This window comes from Tauraco erythrolophus, chromosome 3, assembly GCF_009769465.1.
Source record: "Tauraco erythrolophus isolate bTauEry1 chromosome 3, bTauEry1.pri, whole genome shotgun sequence".
NCBI classification, from domain to species: Eukaryota; Metazoa; Chordata; class Aves; order Musophagiformes; family Musophagidae; genus Tauraco; species Tauraco erythrolophus.
The window spans coordinates 77,240,096-77,258,323 of record NC_141467.1 but is presented as its reverse complement, the minus strand read 5'-3'; positions in this window follow the sequence as shown (position 1 = coordinate 77,258,323).

The following is an 18,228-nucleotide window of genomic DNA, read 5'->3' as shown; positions in this document are numbered from 1 at the left end:
CTCATTCCCTCCATCTTTAATTGATATTAAATACTATGTTAATTTTTATTTTTAATCTTTTCATGCCGGGCTGCCTTATCCAGTTCATATAGCTACTACAGCTGTGCCATCTTGTGGTCTGCACAAAGCTTGTAATGTTTGCTAGCCTGGAAATTAATGGGAAGTGTAACAACTTGCCATCAGCCACAGCCAAAGTGGCACGAATTGAATGGCTCCCCCCTAAGAGATAGTCCAAGCACTCTGCTAAGCAGAGGATGCTTCACAGACGGATACATGCCCAAACCAAAGCTTCAGGTCAGCAGGCTCCTGGCTTGACAGGCAGGGAGAGCAAGGGCTGTCATTGTGGTAATGTCCAGAGGTCTTTTCACCTCCAAAATGTACACATGTCCTTCCTGGAGTCTCAATAACTCACAGCAAAAGCATATGTAACCTTTTCTGTAAGGTCATGCGTTTTTTTCCAAAGCAGAGGATTTATAACTAACCCTCTGCTGTTGCAGTTCAGTTTCAACTGTGGATCTAAATTTTGGTTGAAGATACTTATTGTGGGCTTGTTGCTTGTCTTGTTGCCTGCCTTTGTTTTTGGGAGCGGTGGCAGATGAGTCTACATGGGTGAGGAAGAGTTAATTGTAGTTTCATTTATAACTCCAGAGCAAAGAAATTGCTTGTTCTGGTGCAGGACTGGCCTTTTAATCCCAGTGTTAATAACGTGTGCTTAGAGAGCATTTTCTCTTGTTGAGAGGAGAAGAGGTGGCTTTACTTACTGCCATGCAATTTGGTATCCCTTGGGCTTCTGTATGTCCAGCTCCAAATCAGAAATGCCTTACAGCTTCTTCTTCCTGCTGTAGGATGGCAGTGTTCAAGGTGGCCCTTCCATATGCTGATTAGGCGCTGTCCTAAAATTGCATACACTTTTTTTCATCTCTACTGGCAGACATCTTCTCCCTGATAGTTAAAAATCTTTTCCTATTTTCCAGCCTAAACATATTCATGAGCAGTTTGCTCACATGTATTACTGTGTCAGTGAAACAATCATTTTCCTTCCCTGAGGTTTGGTCTTGATAGTTTTACAGAGAATAATTGCTTCCTCTTTCAGCTTCGGTTTCGCTAGACTAACTAAACCAAACTCAACTCAGCTCTACTCAACTCAACTCAACTCAACTCAACTCAACTCAACTCAACTCAACTCTTTAGTGTTCCTTTCATTAACAGAAGCTGTCAGATCCTTCGTCATGTCTTTCTCTGCACTGGTTCATGTTTACTCCTCTTTTTCAAAGCAAGGGACAAGGATTTTATGCCATCTTCCAGAAGCAGCTCAAAAGGAAAGTGTAATTATATGTTTCTTTGCTAAAAGTAGCTCAAACAATACTTTCTATGTATCTTTTCATCGTTGACAATACATCCTCGGTCCACTGTCTTCCCAGATGATGAAATCCTAGTCTATAACACAAATCTTGTTGTAGGTCCAAAGGGTATAGCCTTACAATATGTTTGATGGAAGCTCATTGCACTTCTGTGACTCCATGTCCTAAGGTCCTCTAGTTCTTCCTGAATGATATTGTAGTCTTCTGCTTTGTCACATCTGTCATTTTAATTAAAAATTAAGATTAAGAATGAAAGCTCTGTGTTCATGATTTGCTTCCAACCAACACAGGAACACAGTTGAAAGATGACCTGGCAGTGCTATCAACTGGACTTGAGCCCAGAAGTTTTGTGTGGCCCTGCAGAGCTCTTCTGAAAGTGTCCATGCTTGAGGAAAGTGGAAGGCATGGAAATCCCTGCACTTGCTGGGTACTGAAGCCCTCCCTGGAGAAAACATTTGCAGCACAGGTGAGAATTTCCCAAGGAGGAAGGGATGAGGTTTGCAACATGGGCTCCCACCAGCCAGGTGACACAGCTCAGGGTCCAGAGCAGCATTGCATTCATTTACTAAGCAACCCTGAAGCATCTCCTGAAAAAAACTCTCAGGAACCTACAGGGTTGGGGGAGGAGGAACAGTGTAAGTACTGCTACAGAAGATGACCAAATCCACCACAAATCCTCAAGGATCTCTGCTAGTAACCTCCTTCCAACATATTTTCCTTTCAACAGAATCAGATTGTCAGCATCTGCCCTGTTCCAAACCTCATGCACTTTTATAGTTCTTTTATGAGTTCCTTTCTCATTCATCTAACAGATACAGTCCCAAGTGGCAGCACATTAAATGTTTTCCTGAAGTTCAAATAGATGAGATCTGCATTTCCAATCCAGATCAGTTAGCACATCAAAGAAGCTTAGTCTGGCATGATCTACCATTGGTAAACACATGCTGCCTTTGATCTCATTTTCTATTAACCTCTGTGAGCTAAAATTATAATAGATCTGCAGTGTTTCTAATGAGAAATCAGAGTTCCCATGAACCTCATTTTTATTTCTACTTTAATGGTTTCCTTTTGTTCCCTTCACATTTGCTTTTACATTCATGAGTATCAACAGGAGTATAAATAAATATACATATCATGTTCCTGAAAAGCAGGAGATTAACAGCTGGGCTTGCTGAACTCCATTAATCTACAGATCAGGTACAGCTCAGGCTACAGCCTTAGGAAATGCTGTGCTCACATCTGTCACAGACTGCACTGGAGAAGTCAGGACAGAAATATCATATGCAAAGGGTCTAGAATCAGGGTGCTCCGTGTACCAGCTGGGCTGCCTGGGCACAGCCACGAGCTGTCCTCCAGCCACAGATGGATGGATGCTCTGCCTCCAATGGGCTCGTCCATTGAGTCTCTGAATAGCACATGGCTCTCAGTTTTCTATTTCAAATAGTCTACTCTTGTCTTAACTCTCAGAGATTTGATATTTCTCACTTCTTATCAGTTGCAATTTTGCCATAAAAAGCATCAAAAACCCAAACTGTTTTCACTTTTTGAGCAAAATGACGCAGGCTGCAATCACGCTCTGCTCTCCCATCTGAACTCTAATCTGCTATGAGAGAAGCACTCCTCCTTTAATTTAGATTTTCTTTTTTACACTGCAGCCTAATACTGTCTAGCCAAAAGCTTTAGGGAATTTTCTCCAGTCTCTCCTAATTAAAGTGCTAGAACAGCGTATTTTCAGCAAATGTGCCTTCTTCTGGCTCTCAATCAGAGTTGGTTGAATAGAACAGTAATATTTGAATAATCTTTCTGACTTTCCCCATTAAAGTGTTTCCTCAGAACTAAACAAGTAAATCAAACACAAGTAAACTCAAACATACTTGTGAATAATGCATTTGGCAAAAGTTGTAAAACATTGAATTGACATTGACAAATACTCAGATCATTCTCTCTTAAAATATAAAAGGAACAGGAAATTTTTGTAACCTTTTCAGAAAATAGAGTTTATAAATCTCTAATTTATATTTTGAAGTATAAACATGGCGCCTATATTAATCTGAACTAATTTTGAGCTTATTATATTTAAATAAAAATCAGAATTCTGATCTGATGAAACAGTATGAAAGTGGTTTGAAAAATGTTAACTTCTTTGTTTTATTGGCTTTGTCAGTTCCAGTGAGTTTCTGAAACTGAACACTTTAGAAATTCTGAATCTTGCTTACGAAGTCAGGAAAACAAGAGATTTAAAGCTGTACAAGGCTACTCTCCTACTCCCCTTTGCATGACATTCAGCAATTTTATTTAGTCTTTAGAAAGCTGTCGTGCATGGAAAGAGATTTACCAGTCACATTAGGTTCCCATCTTATATTCTTTTATTTCTCTTCATTTTACATTGAAATTTCTACAACTGAAAAGATATGAACAGGTTAAATGAGAGCAGCAGAAACAAAATGCAAACATGCACAAACTCCACCTGCACAAAGAGCATTGCCCACACTAAGCCTTCCTCACTGATAAGAATTTGGGAATTAACCAAGGGTTAGTGGCATTTGTGGTGCTTTTGATTAAGACATGAGAGCAGTTAACAGGATGATGACCTAAGATACCTACTAATGGACTGTCAAACAATTTCTTCAAACCACAAATTAAAGCAGGGGAAGTGCTGATACTGAGAGCACTCTCCCCTTTGGCCATATGATGACAAGCATGTGCACTGGTTGCAGAAGCTGGCATGATCTGTTGGTTGCTCCTCTCTCCTTAGTAGCTCTGTGTGTTTAACCAGATCATCCTTAATAACTCAAAGCTGAGTTTCAAAAACTCATCCTAATAACTCAAAGCTGAGTTGAGCTGAGACTCAAAGTCTGTCTGTGTTCAGCACTTGATTTGTTAATGTGAATGTTCTTAGACAATTCCAGTTTCTTGGCTGAGAGGGGATTTAATGTCTGAAACCCTTGTACAAATGAGAAAGTTTATGGAGATTCATAGCAGCTGTATTTTTACCCTTTTACTTTTTTTTTTTTAACATTCACAGGATTCCAGCTGATGTCTCTTTTATCTATAGCAGACAAGATCCTCATAGCCCCAGGGCCTTGGTCCAGAGGAGTCTCTCCCTTCAGCTGCCTCTGCAGTCATGTTATCCCCATGCTAGCTTCCTTCCCATGAACTGTCTTGCTTCGTGCTGTGCAAAGTATTGTATGGACCATCCTGGTCCTGACCATCCTGCCTACCTGCTCAGCAGATGCATGTGGAAAACAGGATCCTGCCCGGGAGGTGGCATTCACCAGAGGAACATCTACACTGAATTTAAGGATAGCTGGCAGATGAGTGTTAGAAACTATCCTTGCACATTTTGTGGAGAATACTAAAACGGTCTGTGTTGTGCTCCTTGGTTCTTGCATGTGGCAATAAAATGGCCATTTATGGCAGAGACCTGAAGTCTTGGCATAGCCTTAGTTAACAGCTGAGATTTACCATCCCTTTTTGCTTTATGTTGCCAACAATGAGGAATGTACAGGCAGTTGAACAGCAAACGTAAGTACTTATCAGGTGGATCTCACTTGAAAAGGATGCAAATTATATCTGAGACATTTTTAAGCCCCTAAAGCAGCCCTTAGCAAAACAACATCACTGCTGCCCATGGGAGCCTGGGAATAACTCCTCTGCTAACTCTGGACTACCTAAAGTAAGGGCAAAGATGTGTCTGCAGAAGATTAAGACCCTGGGCTTGCAGAAGAGGCTGTGGCCAGATCTTATATGTCTCACTGACAGAGCTGCAGAGAGGATGTGTGCCCTCTCCTCCTCCCGAGGACAACGCGCATTATTTGCTGCGCAGGTGACAGGTGCACAGAAGGTGTTGGTCTCCGCTTTGTAACCGCAGGGTACTTGAGCCGCTGCTGCTTCCGGCATCCTCCTTCGGTGGGAAAGCTGCAGTGTGCTTACTCTGTCTAACCGTGTCTTCTTGCCAAAGGTCAGATTTCCATATGTGTGCTCGGTAATAAATGCTGGTAATCTCTGGCAAATAAGCCTTGATTCTTGTGTTGGTATTTGGTTTACACTTGTTTTTTTTCCTGTCCCTCAGAACAGGACAGTTGAGTCTGAATCTACGAAAACAGCCTGGCAAATATTTGTCAGTGGTTACCGCTCACAGTTTCCCACCCACAAATCTTTTGCTTCCACTCCCTTTGGCCCTGCTGTGTCCTGCCTGTACGTATAGCTCAGCACTATTTCTTAGATTTTTTTTCCCCTGTCTTTGGGAAAATGGATGTCCGGCTAAAGCAGATCTCCATCCACGTCATTTGTAAGAGCAGACAGGGAAATTACATAACAGGTCTGCAATGGGACTCCATCCTCTCTCTAATTCCCTATTACCCTAAAGAGAACCAATTAATTTTTTCACCATGCTGCAAGTACATCCGTTCTTTGGAAAGCTTTTTCCTGTTAATTGAGATACTGTCTGTATATTTTGCAACTTACAGCCTTATTCCTCCCTCCTAATTTTTTTAGCTAAGCTTCTTTTCCTAATCTACGCGTTTCTCTGATCACCTCTTAAAAAGCAGAAGGGCCTCGTTTAGCTAGTGCTCACTTCAAACATACAAAACCCGAATTAAAGCTGGGGTGCACTGTAGATTTACAGCATTTACTGGTGTGGCTTGGTATCAATATTTAACCCTTAGACAATCTTCAAACTATTAAATGCCGTATACGTAGAGCTGTAATGTCTTTGTTGTAATACACTTTTGTACAGGCAGATGGAGTAAGAGATTCATACCTAGAAAGGGTGGTAGGGGTGGGGGCACAAGTGTCTGGAGCATTTGTATAATCGTGTTTCAGATGAAGGGAGTATATTAAAAACTGGATAAAATTTTTAAAAGTAGGAAATTTACCTAGGAAAACTTCTCCTTTGGGAAACGAAGCTTCATCAAAAACTGAACCATCTGGAAAATGCATTTGTTTCATGAAATTCTATGATGAAGTGTTGAAAAGCATTTTAACAAAGTCAGTGTGATTAATTTTTTATCTTTTTCAGAATAAATTGTCATGTTTGAAACTCAAAGCTCTTTACTAGTTAATTATCTTAGGATAATGCATTTCAAATTTCCTGAAACAGCATCTCCTCCAGAAACTTGTGTTTTAAGAAACTATAAATTTCCATTCAGAATTTGAAAGAGTCAGAATTTTTCTGCAAATTCTAATTGCTGAGCAGCTGAAAATAATTGGAATTACATTATAGCAAAAGTAATTTGAGAGTCTCAATGGAGACAATAATAAAGTGTAGAAATTAATTTGAAGGCTGGTGAATTAATAGCAACATTCTCCCATCACTTCTGTCAATGTAAAATCTTGTGGGAAAGGTACATAAAAAAGTTTTTTTTTGTCTAGGTCTTTCCAGAAAAATTCAAGTGCTCTTAGTGTCTCATTGCCTTGCTGATGTAAATTTAATACTGATGTTAATCTAGATCTCTATTGTTGTAAGTGATGACTGAACGTGACTGTATGGTCTTAATTTTAATGCTAGGGACCTTCAGGACATCTCCCAGATATGTGCTGTTGCAAAATGGTAAATACTCACCAGTGGAACACCTCACTGGGACACACGTCGGCGCTAGTTATTTTGTTGTTAATCTTACAACCCACAAGTCACTTCTGTCCCTTGCATCAGCACCAGTTAAAGTTCTGCACCTGGAAATCTGCTGATTCTGGGAACTTCACTAATAGGTCATGAGGCAGAGTAAAACGCTGGCTAGTTCTGCTGCCTATACAGTTTTAACAAATGAAGTTAAAGCTTTGCTTTGTTTCCAAATGAGCAAATTCAAGCAAACCTATAGAGAAGAAGGGTATGATTAGTCTCTGATGATATTTGCACAAATTTCAATCGAGTTGACATCTCCATTTACATTACAACCATGAAGGAAGACAATTACCTTTCAATCATCACGATGGTGACTGATTATTCATTATTATATGTTATATAGCATTTATTAGTGTTAGTGGGAACTGCATTGCTCAGATAATGTTTTCCTATTGCTCTGCTCACATCACCTCACCATCGTTTGTTAAATCCATGACAACACAGGCCTCCTCTCTTCTCTGCATAAGTTTGAAATTGCTTTTGTCTGGGTGCCGTGGCTCTGCTCTGCTTCATTCCCACAACTTTTCTACTGTTATTCCTGTTAATATCCACTCAGATCAATACACTTATTTGGAATGAAACAGTTGAGCTTTGTGTGCTTTTTCCCCGCAGAAGAGTTTTTGCACTTGGGCAGTGTGCAACAGTCTTTGATTCTCCCTTTTGTTGGAGACTTTCTCTCTCCTTCACTCAATGACCCGTTCCTTCTACTCACTTCACTGAGTAACTCACCTGAGACAACAGCAGTAAAATGGAGAATACTGCTGAGTGAAAAAGTTTCCTAAGATGGCCTAATTATTTGGCAGCTGTACTGGTTTTAGCCAGGCTTACGAATCCAAATGCCAGTCTTTGCTTTGGTTTTGTGCTTCAGAAATAGTAACCAGAGATGTCCTTGGTGCTTATGAAGTGGTTTCCACAAATCAACTCTCTCTTTTCCTTCATTCTCTTCCTTCTCTCTTCCTTTCCCAGATTCCACTGGCAAGTCCTTCGTGTAACTATAACACCTGTATGAATATAATTAGTACTAATTAACACCTCCATCTTTGGTTGGAAGGATGAAAGTGATTTTTGATGGCAGAAGGAAAAGAATATGATGAAAGATCATTACATTCAGAAGATTGTGTCTAAAGTTGGAGCTGAGAGAACATCTATACTCAGATACAGGACAGGCTATATAAGCTGGTTTGGAAAAGCCAGCTTCAGAACAAAAAGGACAGCACTCCAATTCATCAGCAAAATCCCTTGCAGTTAAGTCACTGCATTTTTGAAATACTGGCGTTTAGCACAGTATGGGTTTGGCAGCTGTTGAATCTTAAAAGAAAAGAATAAAAGAATCTGTACTTTCTTGTCATACAGACAATTTTGCCATCAAAGCAGGCAAGAGATTTTTATTCCTCTCTTTCCTTTGCTTTTGTGTGTATATTGCAGGAACTACAGTTTATATACTCTCGAACAGTCTGTAAACACTGGAAAAAAATTGATTGCATGGTTTGGCAGAAGTTCTGAGCAAAAAAGCAGGAGTAGAAAGGCATTTGATGCACATTTATTGGCACAGCAGTAAATATGAACAGAACTATGCATGGAAATATCTTCTGTGAGCAGGAAAACAGCATGAAGACACTCTGTTTCCTTTAGAATTTCATACTTAATCAGTGACAAAATTACAGAGTTATTAATTTTGGCCCTTGCTAAGGATCCTGGTCTCTCGTAGGATTCAGGTGGACTTAGAAATGCTAACAAACCCACTGCCGAGTATTCTGAGCACTTCTCAAAGTCTGCTCTCCTGTTTTTTAATCCATGGCTTCCCTTTCCAGTGTCCTTTATCATGAAGAAGGCTTAATCTTATTTTTGGCAAACAGTAAAGAGAATGTTCCAGGTGCTGAATGACCTGAACTAATCAGATTATTTTAAACATAAATGGCAACAGAACCTAAATAAAACACAAGCACATCTTTTATTGGATGGGCTGTATTTACACTGCTCTTTCCCTCGGAGTCTCCAGCTTTGAGTATTCTTATTCTCTTTTTCTTCAGTCCTCAGCACTAAAGCTGCCAGTATAAAGCTATACAGTCTATACAAAGCTTAGACTGGGTAAACTTTTTAGAAAGTGTCTAGAGATAGGCAAGAAGCTAAGGGTTTGTATCAAGGTCTCATTCACGGCTTTCTCTGCTCACCATGGCTGAAATCTCTCTGGATAATGCAATTAGAGCTGCTAATTCCTGGGGCTTTTCCCGAGAGGGAGCTTGGCCTAATTCAGAGAGTGACTGAGCTCCAGAGAGAGAATCGTGATCCTATCTCCATCCGCTGCAGCATATGGATCTGATTGTGTGCCTGAAACTGGCGCAGAGTTGGTCATACAAAAGCCACTGTAGTTGGTGTAATTTACTCTTATTTCTGTATAGTTAATATAATTTTCATTCTCCTTCTTCCCATATGGTAAAGGAACTCACAAAGCACATTTTTGCAGTCTCAGAAGACCCCACATTGCTGGGCTGTGGGAGATCTATAGACGACTAGTCCTTGACAGGATCCTGGGCTCATACTGTATGCAATACAGCTAAACCAAGCAATTTATAAAGTGCAAAGATTAATAATATGCTCTCTGGGAAAATATGATTGGCATGTTGATATTCTGGACATTAGATGAGGACAGACAGAATAAATTATTGTGGCATACAATGGCTCTAGCAGGTCAGATTCACTTTGAGCCTCTCCTAAAAGGTACGTGGCATCTTTAGATAGACTGACGTAATATTTTTAAATGAGCCTTACTGCATGCTGAAGAGAGTCTATCATGAGACCTGCAGATGAGATGGCCTTTATCTTTTGATCATTGTCCAATTGCCAAATAAGTGCTTTTTCAGGAGTTGGCCTGCACTGGCTAGCTAATAAAAGCTCAGGAATGAAAACAGAAGTATAATTTCCTGCTTTAATTTTAACCTGCCTCATTACTTAATATCTTAACGATGATGCATGATAACATAATCTTCGTTTTCTTTATTTTTGATTACAAAGTTGGGCTGAAAAGTAAACGCTGGGAATAATCCCTTTACAATTTCTCCCATTTTCTAGAGCTGCAAGAGCAGTGGAGGCTCTCTTGCACAACTGCTAAAGCAGCCTTGCAGCCTCCAGCCAAGTTTTACAAGAAAAGATATCCCTGTATCTCAGGGCATTTATTTCAGCATTAGATTCTGCTGTCACAGTAGAGAGCTTTGTGTTCACCATCAGGCAATTTTGTGCATATTTGTTGACAGCAGTATTGCCAAAGCACTTGCAGCATCCAAGACATGAGGCTTCTGAAATATTCCAAAAGAGCTCCTGTGTGGCAGTCCCTTGAGAAGCCATAGGGTTCAACTGTAAGTTTAAGTCACCTTGGTGCAGTAGCGATTTTGGTTTGCTCTGCACTGAAACAGGACTATTTGGTTCAGTTCAGAAGGCTGATGAGATTATTTCCTTTACAGAAGGCTCTTCTGTCTTAAAATCAGGCTCGTTCTTTAAATTTTAATTCCCCTGTTGCAGAAATATAGGAAATAAAGCTTAACTGCTGTGGTAGTAACACTAGTTGTGTTAATACAATGTATGCTTAAATTTAATTCCAAAAAATCTGAAAGTGGAGCATCATATTTGCGTGGTAATCTGTGCCTTAAATGGTAAGACTTAATGCGGTACCACCCGTATACGTCAGCAGTGAGGAAGAATCAGAAAGTTCACCCGTTTCCTGAGTTGCTCTGAAAGCAAACGTTTTCAAGAGACAGGCTGGTTGGCTTCCCTCTAGTGTGGCTTTCTTCTACTGCTTATGCATACTTGTCCTCTCCTTTCTGAGATCTTGGTACCAAGTGTCTCCATCATTCCTTGCCACACTTATGCCTTGCTTGAGCTCTGAGAAAGAAGAAACCCCTTGGCTCTCTAGTTTATCCCCTCAGTTGACCAGATTTTCCTTCTTTTCTGATCATCCTAAAGCAGAGACGCTGTTCCAAACCACAAAGCGGAGATCTTTGTCACAGATGCGGTGAATCTGCAAGCGACCCATCATGGCAGGACGACCTTTTGCTCTTCTGCAGGACAGCAGGCACAGCAGGCTCTTGTCACACTGAACGTTTCCCCCATGTTGTGCTACTTTGAAATCACAGCTTCCCTCTTCGGTTCTGCTTCCAAACCACAGAGACTGTTACAGTCTGTGCAAGGGCAGGAAACAGGTGGGGAAATATTTTGAGGCTTTTTTTCACATGTGCTTTGCTCTGATCTAAATCCTGGCATGTGGAGGAGCAGTTTATTGTCCGGTCATACATGGTATGCACCCACTTTAGCCAACCACGGGTAAGCTACTCTAGGCTTTTCTTAAGAAACAGCTTAAAAGCAGCTGGGTTTACCTTATCAGAAGGAACTACAGGCTACATACGTGAATCTACTTTCTTAGGAGTGAACTGAGTGAACTGTGAATCCTACAGTTGTTTCCAGGGGTGGCAAGCACTTCCTTTTCACTTTCACACAGAAAAAAAAGGGCCTTCTGCACTCTGAAAATAACCAAGTCAAAATTGCGCAGATCAAAGTGTAAAATGAAGATGTTGTGTGCTCTCGTTAAAAAAAAAAAAAAGGAAAAACTGGAACACTTCTCTTCAAAAAACTCCTTTTGCTGAAGTTTCTTTCTGCTATGTGCTTCCTTGGGACTTCTCATTATTTTCCCACCACCAGTCAATCATACTCTGCAGTGAATAGGCTTATCCACTCATCTTCAGCTCCCTGCAATTTCCCAACGAGGTTGGCAACAGCAAATTGCTGTAATGTTAAGTAATAAAAACCAACCTTTTTACGACCTGGCTGTTGCTTACTTTACTCTAGTGGATACCAATAAAATGGAAAGAGCTCCCTTGAGCAGCACATCTGAGAAGCTGGAATGCTTTTAAGTGCGACAGGTTAGAAGAGGTCTTTAGAGATAATCTCCAGTACTCTTTAAAATGAACTCCTTGGAGGAAATCCTAAATAACTCTTCGTAATTAGAAACTTCGTAATTGGCTGCAGCAGAGTTACAACTACTTTATTGCCTCTGTTGTTGCAGCAGCCTTCTGTTACACGAAGACCAGGTAAGCCTGACTGCTTTTGTGTTTCCCTGCTTTTCTGCTCATGCAAAACCTCTGACGTCAGGAGGATAACTTGTCCTAGAGCTATTGTAATGTTCTGTTGAATCAGATCAAGTCTTCAGCTGTGCGACTACATGTTGTATAGAGTTTTTATTAATCTCCCTCCTCCAGTTTGTTATCTGTTTACAGAAATAGCTCCTAATAAGAGGACAATACCCTGCAGGAAGAGACAGAGTGGCAGGGAGGGAGGGGAGGGAGGTAACATGTTCCCTTAACCTTCCCCTTCTCCCTGTCCATCCTTCTTTAGCCTCTTCCAGTGTGGCACACGGATTCAGACACACGGTGTGAAGGCTCACACACAGTACAGTCCCCACGTCTGGATCAGGGTTGGATCCAGCCCTGCTTGTGTTTGCTATGGTGACATTTTGCCATTGGTGACATTCAGTGCTCATAGTATGTGTACTGTACCGTATAATATGTGGTGAGAATCGTGTAGCAGCAATAAAAATATATTCTGATTAAATATTTTCTGCATGTTATCTAAAAGATACACAGTGCAAATAAAGTCTTCTGAGAACATGAAAGAGATGAAGATGTCTGGGAACAGTCAGCATGGATTTACCAAGGGAAAACCATGCCCGAGCAACCTGGCTACATTTGATGGACTCCATTTCCATTTGTAGTTTCTGAGATAAAGAAATAACAACGAAGATGGAAAAGGGCTGCTCAAATTTAGCCAAGTAAAATGCTAATTAAAAATCAAGATAATAAAAAATAAACAAACGCTTCATGGATTCCAAATACCAGTGCAATGAATTGTTCCTGTATTTGCTGTATCTGTAAAGGGTAACTTTGCAAAATGCTTCCTGTATCTTTAGGAAGCTACTGGAATTGTGCTTTATCACTACACACCAAGTTTATGATCAGTTGTCTTAATTCTGAAGCCATCGCCAAAGATATTGCCTAAGAAACGTAGTCTGCTTTCTGCCCAGAAAGTTTTGGCCAAACAAGCAAGTGGAGGAGTAGCTGATATTGAAGTAACATGAAGCATCTGAAGGGTTGAAAGTTTAAAGTGCGTGACAATTTTTGAAGCAAGGGGCAACTCGGAAACAGGAAGGTGAAATCACAATGACTGAAGATCTTACACAGACCCAAGATACTTGATCTCTCCTTTCAATAGAAGCTCAACACCTCACATCCAGTTTTCTTGCCAGTTTTCTGATTTCTTTAAGGAACTGCTTTATGAGACTTCATTTCTACCTCCATGAAAGAAAGAAAGAAAGAAAAAATCCAGAAGAGATAATAATAGCTACTGCAAAACAAAACAAACATAGAAACAAAAAAAAGCCACACTCAAAACCTTTTTAATGTCATGGATGCAAATAAGAAAGATGTGATCCTCCTCTATACTTGTCAACCTCTATTAGCACATTAACCATATGGCATAAGCCAGACAAGTAGCTTGCATTCATAACACAATTTTCCTTAGAATTAGCAAAATAAATGATATTACCTACACTGAACTGGATCTTCACAGTTTGGGATATTTACACATTTGATGTCAGTGCTCTTGAGGGTAGTACAGGTCTTGAGAGACAGTAAATACAGTTTGTCCGTGAATTCAGACTAGAGGTAATTTATGTCTCTGTCATTACTGGAGTGTGTGTCTATGATACAATCGATGAAGGCGATCTAGAAAGAAACAGTTTAAAACATCTGCTTTGTGAGGAAGTAAAGGCTTTTGCAGGAATACAGCAGCTCTCTTTTGGCACCCTGGATCAAGGTATGTGTCACAGGAAAAGTCATAGGCCAAGAAAAAAAGCAGCATGGCCTCTCTCTTATGATGGCAACAAGCTACTGTGGAATGGACAGGCTCATAATAGAGCACGCCATGGTCTTAGTCCAGCCATAATTAGCAAATAGTGTATTAGTTCCTACAAACTGTATAGTGCACTTGAGAATATAATGAAAGTACATATATTGGGTTTAGCAGTGTAACTTGGTTTGCTTTTTATGCTGAAGGATAGTGTTGACGTCACACACTGTAACCCTTTGCTCAAGTTATTAAATACCAAAGTCAATTCCAAATGTATTTTAATGATTTTTGTCTTCCCCCCCCCCCCCCCCGGAAATAAGTATTTTATGGAAAATTTTTGTGCACTTTAGAGGATGTGAGGTAGACTTTACACTTTAAAATTTAACTGTTTCATAGCAAAAAAAAATATTATTCTTCTATGTTTTGCTAGATGTGAGACTAATCTGGCAGGCCTTGATTCGTAAAGAAGAAAATTAGAAATCTTCAGATTAAGGCAAATTTTGTGCTGTAGTGGTGTGGAGTTGCATTCAGAACTCATTAAAAAACAATATGTACATGTCTACATAATAAATCTTCAGTATTTCCTTTTGTACAAAATTAGTCCTATCTTCTTGACAAATATTTATAACACACATAAATAAGAATGAAACTAGATTTTAATGAAAAAATGTAGCTGTTTTGGTTATTTAGTTTCCAGTACGGTGTTTTAACCATGCTGCTGCTGTAAGGATGGAATGGTATCTCGGCTGGTCCTAGCTCCAGACTGGTGCCGGCTGCCCATCTGGCAGTAAAGTGATAAAGCAGCAACAGCTGTTAAGGGGCATGGAGAAGTTAATTTGAAGAGATATGTGTGCCTGAAGTAACTGGTGTAACTGCTTGAAGAAATGATATACACTTGCTACCCCATGGCCGTAGGCAGAATGCCAGAAAAGAGACAGAGAAAGAAGGAAAACAGAGGTGAACCTCCCACCGCTATAGACTGGAAAGAAGAAATAAAGGATGACATTCAGTCTTACCACTGGGACTGTATATCGTGATGAAAGCTAACATTTTCCTAAAGATAGAGCAGTACAAGGTGTCTGTATACTAATAAAACGTGTTATTTCATGAAGGAATACAAACTGCATTGAAACAGTGATTTCAGAATACGTTAAAGAAACTGAAAATCATGAAGCAAATTTTGAGAACTTCTTCTGTTGCACAAACTTACTTAAAAAAAAAGATTCTCTTTACATTTTTTAAGTGAGAAGAACTCACAAAAATCTAAATTTGTTTAATAGGAGCAAAGAACTGATTTCAAATCTCAGATTTGGTACTAACTCCCTTTGTGTCTAACTTAACCCTTCTGCCTTATTTCTGATCACAAGAAGTAAACAAGCAAGCAAACATTACACAGAGGTTTTATACAGATAGTCGGTTCAATGTTGGAGAAAGTTTTTAAGATGCTCTTTCAATGAAGAAGAAATTCTCTACCTGAGTTAGGACTTGCTACAATGGTTCACATAATAATCTCTGTTACTTTGGGACCAATAATAGGAAGAAACTGTATTTCAAGGCTGAGAACATTCTCCTGGGGTATCTTTGATATGTTGCTTCTGTGTTTATTTTCTAAGGGGATCTCTGGGTTGACTTGGAAAGCACTTTAGAGCAGATTCATTTAAACGTACTATGTGTTTGATTTAATGTATGCATATTTTATAAAGGTAATTTTAAGTGCTTCAAGGGACAGATGGAGGCAATAAAACCAACACAAAATGCTTAGAATAGTGTTTTGAGGATGCAAAATACAGGAGAGCCAGACAGTTGAAAAAATCGTTGTAGCGCCGTGAAAACTGTGGAAATTGAAACTGTTATAGTAAAAACTGAACAGCAACGGTATATAGATGGCTGAAAACCTCAAACTGCCATCCTCACAAACAAACTCTAACTCCAGGTAAAGTTCTGAGCTAAAAAAGAGATGAGCTGTAGAGCATATCAACAGAAACTTCTGGATGCTTTCAGGTTTTGTGGCTGTCTTTGCCTGTCTACCAGTGACGTGTAACTTTTCTGCGTGTTTAATAATGCTGTATGCAACAGTTTACAATATTTGTTTGGCTTTTATTGGCTGCAGAAAGCACAATTTTGTCCAGGATACAGTCAAAAGAGGGCAGACCAAAGTGTCTACTTAAATAACTAAAACCCATGTGTTGCTATGTCTTTCCAAGATCAGGTTTGGAAAACTTTTTCTGATTTTATCTAACAATATTACTTGAATCAGGTTTACTAAATAACTTCAGTTTAAACATGTGCTTTTGGGTATCAATGTGTGAGCAGTTTAAGTCAGTCTCAAAGTCAACAAATAGTTTCAACATGTCTAAATATTTTTAACACAGCTACTCTGGCTCTGTTGAACCCGGTAAGAGGTGCAATATGGGAATGTTTGTTTCCAAAAGTCCAAATTGCCATGCACCTGGACTCCTACTTGCCTAAGCTGTGTGCTCTATAGAGATCTGCTCCGTACGCAGGCTTCATGTTTAGCAAACACACTAATCTTGATTACTGTGTGCAAAGTTGTCTCTTACAGCATTAGAGGTTCCTCCTTTGTGTTAAGGAGAAGCTGCCCTCAAGTGCAGAAAAGGGTGCCTGGAGGTTGCCTTGGATTGAGTGGTTTTGGGGCCGGAGAAAGCAGGCTCTTTCATGCACAGACTCTGTCCCTCTACCTGTTTCTTGTACCTTCTCCTATACAACTCTATTTAAGTAGTACTAAAAGGCATTTTTATGTTTACAGCACCTCTTGTGACTGGAGGAGAGGGGGAACAGGACTGAAAAGAACACATTGCGCTTTTTTCTGTGGTTTCTTATCAACAATAACATTCTTTAAGTCCTGTCAGTCCTCACTATCTCATCTGATCATTCATATATTTGTATTCTGTGTCTATCTCTTAAGTTGCTTTATGTGGAGCGGCTCTGATGGGTTCCTGAGTGCCATCTAAGCCTACTGAGGACTACTGAATGCTTCAAAAGAAAGAGAGGACGCTCCAAGTGTTTGGCAAAATCTTTATTGCAAACCTAATGGATTGCTGCTCTTCCAACCACATTGTGTCCTTGATCTCAGCTGCTGGAGTAGCAGTGCAGACACCAGAGCCTAGAAAAAGAAGTCAAGAAGGGGAGTTTCCATTTTGCAGCTTTAGCATGTAAGAGATGAGACCATTAAGAAGAGACTGGGAACTCAGGGAACTCTTTTCCAAACTCAGTCATAACCTTCCGCTCCTTTAAACTGCACAGTGGAGGAGAACCAGGCTGCCTACTCAACTCTGACATTTGGGGCTTCTACTTAAGATGCTCTTTTGCCTGGGGTTAGGGCCATAACAAAGAGAACGGGAGGCAAATTGGGCTTGAAATCACATTATCACCAGTGTTTAATGTAAAAGGTGAACGTGCCCTCAGAGGAGGTCTGTAACTCACCAGTTAGTCTAGCTGGAAACTAAAAAAAAATAATTTAGTACATATACTACAACAAGGATTGTAAACATGTAGACCCATGTAATTGTGCTTTCTTGCAGCAATGGTGCCCGATATAGTGTAACACTCAGACAAGGGTTCTGCCATTGATTTTAGAAGCTGGGATTTTTTCAATCCTCATCCTTCTACAGAGCCATAAAACCTGCTACGTTCAATGCCTGCCGGCAGTTACCACATCGTGGTTTCTCAGATAAAGCAGTAACAACAAAGGTGGAAAAGGGCTGCTAAAACTTTGCTAAGTAAAAGCTAATTATAAACCAAGATGGCACAGAAAAATAAATCCATGAGCTTCTTTCTGATCTTAGACGGCTGTAACTGAGATCAGTGGCCTGCTTTATACCAGCAAACTTAAATACGTGCTTGTTTATCCAATTCACAAACTCAAATACAATGTTCTGCTTCAGTGCTGACTTGAAGCCAACCTTAAAGCTGCTTGATAAAGCTTAATAGTAAAACTCAGTCAAATATTATGGTCCTGTTAAAACAGAATCTTTGGATCTTGGGTTAACCTTTAATGTTAAACACTTTTACAAAAATCACTGATCCAAAAATATTAGGAGAAACTGACCTCCAATCCATAACCTCCTAGGACTATGCCCTTGCCATAAAATTAGTGAAAATGCAGTCTATTTTTCTTTGCTTTGCAACTTAGTCTAGTATACTTTAAAAGTACATATATATAAAAAAGGAGATAGATACAGCTTTTACATACGAGATTGGATAAAAAGTGTTGCAGATGTATCGAAAGGAATGTGATAGCTTGTTAAAGAATACCAAAGTATATTGCTAGAAAGACACAGATGCGTGGGAACTGATGAAAACATGGCACTAAGGGTATGCTAACATTCCAAT